The sequence below is a fragment of the Triticum aestivum genome, chromosome 6B (assembly GCF_018294505.1).
Source record: "Triticum aestivum cultivar Chinese Spring chromosome 6B, IWGSC CS RefSeq v2.1, whole genome shotgun sequence".
Classification (NCBI taxonomy): Eukaryota; Viridiplantae; Streptophyta; class Magnoliopsida; order Poales; family Poaceae; genus Triticum; species Triticum aestivum.
Window position 1 is genome coordinate 140,948,529 of NC_057810.1, and position 8,532 is coordinate 140,957,060.

The following is an 8,532-nucleotide window of genomic DNA, read 5'->3' on the forward strand; positions in this document are numbered from 1 at the left end:
CCTCTCTCACTGGACTTGGAGTTTATATGCAGTTTTAACCGAGTGGATACCTTTCGTGTCATAGTGCCATGCAATAAAGTCCTAGACTCCTTCTCGTAGGGGAATAAGCAGAATATGTTTTGCATCATCGGTCCAGAAGGTGTCACGTACGAGCTGTTCGTCCCAGTAGCCGGTCGCTGGATCGATTAGGTCACTAACCCACTCCAGCAGACACTGTCCCCGTGGTGTGATGACTCCTCTAGACCACGGTCGTGGAAGCCACGGATCAGACCAAATATTTACTTGAGTCTCATCCCCAATTCTCCAAATATACCCCTCGCAAAACAGGTCGAGACCATGAAGTAAGCTCCTCCAGGAATATGATATCTCCTCTCTAGGGTTTGCATCAAGGAGAGAACAATCCAGATAGTATCTGGCTTTCAGGATACGAGCACACAGCGAGTCCGGTGATTGAATGAGCCTCCAAATCTGTCTCAACAACATAGCAAGGTTGAGCCCATGCATGTCTAGGAAACCGAGCCCCCCCTGGGCCTTTGGCAATGTGAGTTTCTTCCAACCAATCCAATGTGCAGTGTTCTCCTTGTCTTGTTGGATCCACCAGTAGTTGCATATAAGCGAACTAAGTTCCTCGCAAAAAGACTTAGTGAGGTAAAAACAAGACATAGCAAAAGTAGGGATTGCTTGTGCAACCGTAGTGACCAATGCCTCCTTCCCTGGTTTAGCTATCAGCTTCTCCTTCCACCCATAGACTCTGCCCGTCATAGCCCCTTTGACAAAAGCAAATGCCTTCTTCCTCGATTTCCCAACATGAACCGGCAGCCCCAAATACTTATCATTCCATGTTTCACTCTAAATGTGTAGGGCATCCTTCACAGCAGTTTTCACCTCACTCCCCGTGTTGGGGCTAAACATTATTGCTGATTTCTCTAGGTTGATGCACTGTCCGGAGCGTTTTCACAAAGATCCAAGATCTCCCTCAAAGCTTGGGCTTCCTCTTGCTTGGCCTTTAGTAACATCATCGAGTCATCGGCAAACAGAAGATGTGAAACGACTGGTGTTGTCCGGCAGATCTTAACCCCGCTCACCCTCTCGGAGGCTTCGGCGTCATGCAACAGCAAAGATAGACCTTCAGCGCAAATGATGAACAAGTAGGGCGAAATTGGATCGCCTTGGCGAAAGCCTTTGGAGGGGGTGAACTATGACGTAAGAGCTCCATTGATCCTAATCTGGTAACTGACAGTAGTGACACAGTTCATTACCAAATCAATCCATCGAGCCCCAAACCCAAGCTTGACAAGCATCGCCCGCAAAAAGTTCCCCTCCACGCGATCATAGGCTTTACTCATATCCGCCTTTACTGCTGCTATACCCTCCTTCTCCTTCTTCTTATTCATCAAGAAATGTGACATTTCATATGCAATAAGGACATTGTCCGTAATCAACCGACCCGGAACGAATGCACTTTGATTGTAAGAGATGATATCCGGAAGCACCAACTTCAGCCGGTTGGAGATCACTTTGGACACCAATTTGTGCACCACATTGCACAAACTTATCGGTCTTAGATCTTTGATCCTGCTAGGGTTTTTTACTTTAGGGATCAAAACAACCACATCGTCGTTCCACCCTTCTGGCATTGCTCCTCCGTTTTAGGACCGCAAGCACCTCTTCGACTACCTTATCCCCCATGAAATGCTAATGTTTCTTGTACACAATGGAAGGCATCCTGTCCGGGCCAGGTGCCTTGAGGTCGGCAATATGATCCAGAGCTGCCTTCACTTCTTCCCTGGTCACTTCTGCTTCTAGGATGGATCTCATCATATGTGTGACACGGGGCTGGACTTTCTCAATCAGCTCGGCTGTGCGATTTCCTTGGACCGAAGAGAACAACTCCTGAAAGTAAGAACAAACAAAGTTATTAAGCTCCTCTCCTTCTCGCACCTCCGATCCATCCTCCCTCTTCAATTTTTTCACCCTATTCATCTTTCTTCTAGACGACGCCACTGCCATGAAGTATCTCGTGCTTCTATTACCATCCTTCAACCAAGACACATGGGATCTTTGCTTTGCCTTAGTGTTCTTCTTCTCCTCCAATTTCTCTACTTGGCATCTTAGTTTTGCTTCCTCCCGCACCTTTGCTTTGCTCACCAGAGCCCTCATGCAAGTTTCTAGGGCGTGGCGGGCGTGTTTTAACCGCTCTTCCAACTCCCCGGCCACCTCCTTGCCCCATCTCATCATCCTATTAGCTACACACCGCAACCCGGCCGTCACTCCTCCGCTTCCCACCATACACCCCTCCTCCCAAGCAGCTTGAACCTGCTCGCTACACCCGTCCTCCTTCAACCACCAAGCTTCAAACCGAAACCCTCTATCACCCCCTGACTCCCTTCTATTATCTCCTTTAGTACATACGATGACCGGTCTGTGATCGGAGTGGCGAGGGGAGCCATTTAGCATAGTGAACTCCGGAAACCACTCACACCATTGGGCATTAGCAACGACTCTATCCAATCTCTCGCAGATGTATGTGTCAACCTCTCTGCTGTGATTTCTCCATGTGAACTTGTCACCTTCATATCCGAGATCAGCGAGCTCACATGATTCCAAAGCTTCCCTAAAGTTATCTAGCAGTTGTTGTGGACGCAGAACCCCTCCTACCTTCCCATCCCATGACAGAATCTCATTGAAACCCCCAAGCATAACCAGGGTCTATTACTCTGATGTTGTTGACCCAGTAGCCTTAGCATTCTCCATGTCTCCACCTTTCGATCCGCAGCGGACTCTCCATAGACACCCGTCAACCTCCAAACCCTGCCATCACATTCTGTCACATCCACATCGATATGTCACCTTTCGTACGATCGCAACGACACATCCACCTCTTTCCTCCAGAATAAAGCCACTCCCCTACTTCTTCCTTCCGAGCTCCAAGCTGTCATGTGTGCCATTCCCAACATCCACCTGAATCTCTCTAGTTCCTCCACCGACAACTTCGTCTCTGCTAAAAACAAAACATTGGGCTCCTCCACCCTCCCCAACTCGAGGAGGCTACAAACTGCCGAGCCATTGTCCAAGCCCCGACAGTTCCAACCGATGAGTTTCATTGTGCCCGGCAGGGCTGCATGGACAGCCCGGCCGATTCTGCATCTATTGTTGCACCCATCAGGGTGTTGGACTCCTCTCCCATAGCATTACCCTCCTCGATTATCCTCCCCTTCTTACCCTCCTTTTCTCCCTCCTCACCCGCCCTTTCTCTCTTCAACCCTAGCAGCACTTCCCTCTCCTTGTTGTTCTCCACCATCGGCCGCTCTCTCCCCTTCTTTTTGTAGCGCTTCCCTCCTGGACTCCTGCTTGGGCCATCACGCCCTGTTGCTCACTTGGCTGGTTCTTTAGGTTCCTGTCGCTGTTCTTTTTGAGTGGGTTTTCCAGCTCAGCGACGGTCATATCCGCATATTTGCTCCCCGTCTCTAGTCGCGCATCAGCACTCCCTTCCTTCCCTGTCTCCTCCTCAGAATTCTGCACCCTGCCTTCCTCTAGCACAAGCTTCCTTGGGTTACCAGCCTTTTTTGGAGCAACCTGCTGCTTATGAGGGCTAGTAACCTCCTCTCCTCCCTCATTTTCCCCCTACCACCATCGCTGGACCTGGAGTCGCTCTTCCTCCAATTCAGGCTGTCACTTCCGCTCCCTGATCGCCCTCCTGAGCGACTATATCCATAGCTCCTAGCTCCTCCCCCACTTCTAGCCCCAGTCCTCCACGCCACTCCATCCGATGCACCTCTCCTTTGCCCCAGATCAGCCTTAAGCCATCTTCCATATTGTTGCTTCTCTCCCTTCTTCACTTTGATTGAGCAGTCCTTGTCTCCATGACCTATAATCCCACAAGTATAGCAGAAATCCGGAAGGTACTCATACTCAAATCTGCACCAGTCCCTGTCATCTTCCTCCTCCTCCCCTATAGTAGCCCCCTTCTCCTTTTGTTTCTTCCCTGTTTCTCCTCATCCTCCAACGTGAAGCCACGCATGAGTGGTTTATCAATCCTCATGCGAATTTTAACACGCAAGAATCTCCCTATGGCACTCCCATCGATCCCTATATCTGCCTCAACAAACTCGCCAATAATGTTGCCAATGTCCTCCGCAGAGACCACATTCATCATACCCAGAGGCAGGTTATACACTCTAACCCAAATCGGAATATTGTTAAACTCATAGTCCTCGGGCCTCTTCTTCAGAACATACTCCTCCACCATGATTAGGTCTTTATAAAACATCCACGGCCCGCCCTCGATCGCCTTCCTCTTCCCAAACTCTTGGTGGAACGTAAACAGAAACTGATTCACCCCAATCTCCTTGCAGTCGATGCCTTTGATCGGACACCAGATTTTTCCTAGGGTTAAGCATATGGCGTCAGGATGAACTAGCTTCTCTGACATGACCTTGCCTACCGCTTGCAACATCCAATCCTTCCCCTTCTCCTTGAGCGCATCTGACGTTTACTCCTTTCCTCTCATCATGTGACAACTTCAGGCCCCTCAGCATGCCTGCAACTCCCTCCATCTTCTCGTCTCCTCCTACCCTCCCGCCACAGTCTCCTCCTAGGGTTGATGGTGGTGTACGACCCCGAGCCCTAGGGAGCACGGGGAAGGCTTATGGTGGATGGGAAGGAAACAACTCGATCGCTGGAACAAAAACACGGGATCAAAGACCAGACCGGCGAGAACGAGGAACCCTAATGCACCGGGCGCCAGATCTTGATCGCCTCACAATCGCCCCCGCGATCTCCGGACTAGACGCTAACCGTCACCACATGGGACGGATCGTGACTGATGGTCACTTTTTTAAATATATTATTAAATTTATGATTGTGAAAGAGAGGTTGCCTTCTTCAATCCCCATTAATAGAAAACTGTTCTGGGTGCATTGGTTGGGCATGAGCGCATCCACGCTGCAGATCGCGGTTCAAATCCTGTTGCCCACAATTTATTTTTGAAAAATAGTTCCGATGGGTTTTTCAAAAAATAACAGGACACACACCCTATATCCATCCCTTGAGTGACGGGCAGCGGGCCTGATGCCATGTGGCGCGCCTAATCAGCTTCGTATCTGTCTACAAATGCAATTTGCACCGTATATGCACGCCAAAGCCAAGTTTTAGCACCAGTTCAATATATGCCGCAAGTTTTGTTACTACAGTGATTTTTCATGCCAAGTTTTAGCACATGTGGTGTAATTGACTCACTAAAAAAAGGCAAGACATAATCTAGGAGGCTCATTTGCCAGCGTGTTAACACGGAACTGATTAATACATGAAGATATAATAGGTAAAAATTACTTCTAAAACATTTTGATAAGGAAAGGATAAATACATGAAGATATAATAGGCAATAATTGATTATATAGTAAGTATTGCCAACACATTAATATAGGAAATAAATAAATGACATTAAATCCATTCTCCAATCTCTATATAAAGACTAGCACACCATATTCCGGTGACATTGTCGCTACAGAAGGACAACAACGCTACGAAGAAAAGGATCGCCAACATGACTAGCACCAAAGACAACGCTCGCGTTCCGTGCTTGATGGCTCTCCTGGCCATGTCTAGCACCATCATTTCCTGCCATGCAACAGGTACCTACTCCCTTCATTCACAAATGTAACATATTTTATACTCCCTCCGTAAAGAAATATAAGAGTGTTTAGATTACTAAAGTAGTGATCTAAACGCTCTTATATTTGTTTACAGAGGGTGTATATTTTTGTACATACTATATACAAACTGAAATGAGTGAACAAACATACTACAATGCATCCATATACATTTAAATCAGAAAAAAATCATCATAGAATGCTTTTACCACGCTTGCCACGTGGTGTATTTATTCTCTCTTTCATGTGCAAAATGAATTACTTTCTTCAATATAAATTAATCAAAATTCTAGCTTTATCAAAAAAACTTTATCAAAATTCTAGCTTTGTCCTAAATCTTTCATTTTTGACCAAATTTATAGAGAAATATGCTAATATTTACGACATCAAATATATACTACGGGGACATATTTTATGATGTAACTAATTTGGTGTTGTAGATGTTGAAATTTTCTCTATAGAGTTGGTCAAACTTAAAGAAGTTTGACTTAAGATAAAGTTGGAATTATAACTATTTTCTGGAAGGAAGGAAGCACCTTGGTAATCGATTGCTATGCAATATAAATGCACTAACGAGGTTATCGCTCCATTTTTCATAGGTACAACAGGTCTGGGTATAACAAGCACTTTTACGAAATTGTGTGTAGCCGCAAAAGGTTGTACGCCCCCAATCCAACCTACCGACAACATTGTGTGCAAGGCTTATTGTGTAGGGCGAGGTTACAATAAGGATAAAAGCTATTGCTCACCAGATAGTGGCGGCATGTGCTGCTGCGAAAAGTAATGAATTACATGTATTGCCATGTGCTGGAAAGATATGGTGCACTGTTGAGAATATCTATCTATGCACATCTGAAATTACTTCACATGAAGAATAATCAATAGATGTAATATTTGATTTATATCTTTTTGAAAACCTTCTTTCCTTAGGAAAATAAAAACATTTGATCGCCATGATGCACTATTAATGATAGCAATGTTACAATTCAGCAGAAGAAATTAGAAGTGGTAGTGGGATAATCATCAATGCTCTTGAAACAAATAAGCATAAATCCTAATTTAATTACTTCCGAAGCAGTTCGTATATAGAAGACTAATAAGGTTGTGAAAATTGCTATAATGTTCTTGTAGAATAAAAAATACCAATAAAAAATTGTCTCCATAAAACACTTGATGGATTACAATTCAATCTACTAGAAAAATGGTCATGGGTCATTGGTAGAGGAGCAATAAACCACCCTTGCATGAAAGCCAACATGCTAGCTAGGTGAAAGCCAACTTTCACAAGAGTGTTGGAGCCTTAGGGAGTGTTTGCTTCTCAGGGAATCCCTCATTGGGATAGGGATAGTCATTTTTTTAGGGATGCCACACATCTGGAAGGGAGTGAGATGGCTAGGGATAACCCGATTTAAAAAGTTGGTCAAAACTCGGCTGACGATACGCACAAAAAATTGGCGGACGAGAGGAGCCACACGTGTGCCACCCTCCTGTTCCCACGCTGAAGCACGCCCCTCTCTACGTTTCACGTCCCCACACGAAAAGGAAACCTACCTCTGTTATCCCCTCTCTCTTATAAGCCCTAGGGAGCGGCGACAACTGTTATTCTCGATAGGTGGGACTTTTGGAAATAATGAAAGAGATGATTAAACTAAGTACTAGAGAGAAGAGAAAATATAATAGACTAAACAAAGGAAATAAACTATGGAGAAATATGTGATATTTTAGGTGAGATCGTTGGCATCTAGGTACAGTCTCGTTCGGCCCCGGTGTGAGATGGAGTTTAAGCTTTTCGACTATGCCACGTTGTGGCTAAGTTAGTACCTGCATTACAGGATATGGCCATCTACAGAAGGTGGGCGGTCCCTCACATAACATTCCCTCTCAAGACGAGACGTGTCGAGACAACTCAAACGTCCTACTTCCCGTCCCATACTTGCGGCGGCTAACAGAAAGACATTAAGGTCACAAGAACTGGACTGAAGGCAATAAGTTTTATGGACAACTGTGACTCCTAGAACAATTGTGTTCACCTCAAGATATCAACGACTGCCACTCGGAAGGTCTATTGGTTTGAACAACTATCTATCAACTTCATGTGTAGTCTAAAGATTTGAACATCTCCAACTACGTGCACCAATGGATCGGATTTCTCCAATCACTAAATTATCGCAAAGGTAAAAAATCAACACGAAGAGACACATAGATAGACAACACATATCAAATAACTGCTTACTAGCCGGTCGATCCATAGCCAAAAATTACTCAAATAACATCACATAATGGAGGTTACAACCCATCACAGAGACTATGATGGGGGGGGGGAGAGAAGGGGTGTTGATGGTGGTGATGGAGGCGGCGTGGCGGATGATGGTGGTGATGGTGCAGTGGCGGTGACCCATGGCCACACCCACCGGCGGCGCTCCTCCGGCGGTGACGGCTCCCTTCCGGTCTTCCTCCAAGGTTGCAACGATGGTGATGGAGGCTTGGCACTGCCCCCAAGTGCGCTTGATGTGGACTATCAGATGAATGTGGAGATGTGTTCATGGTTGAAGTATATGGTGATGGCTAGGGTCGATGGTGTATATGTAATAGTTCTCTTGTAGCCTCCTCCATTGAGGTAGCATCTCTCTTTTGATCCAAAGGCTCTAGGTGAGCCCAAACCTTTCCCAAAACATCCTCTAAAGGCCAAGGAAGTCGTAGGAACAAACGGGGACAAAGTCCATGAAGAATCCCGTGTGAAAGGGAAACTTTTGGGCTTGTCTAGTATGATGCATATGAGACGCTGCCTTTGGCTCTGGACTCCTCTAGTAAAACGACCGCTATTTCTTCATACGAACTCGGAATGTGACGTTCTTGGGCTTGTTAGAATCGTATGAACGAT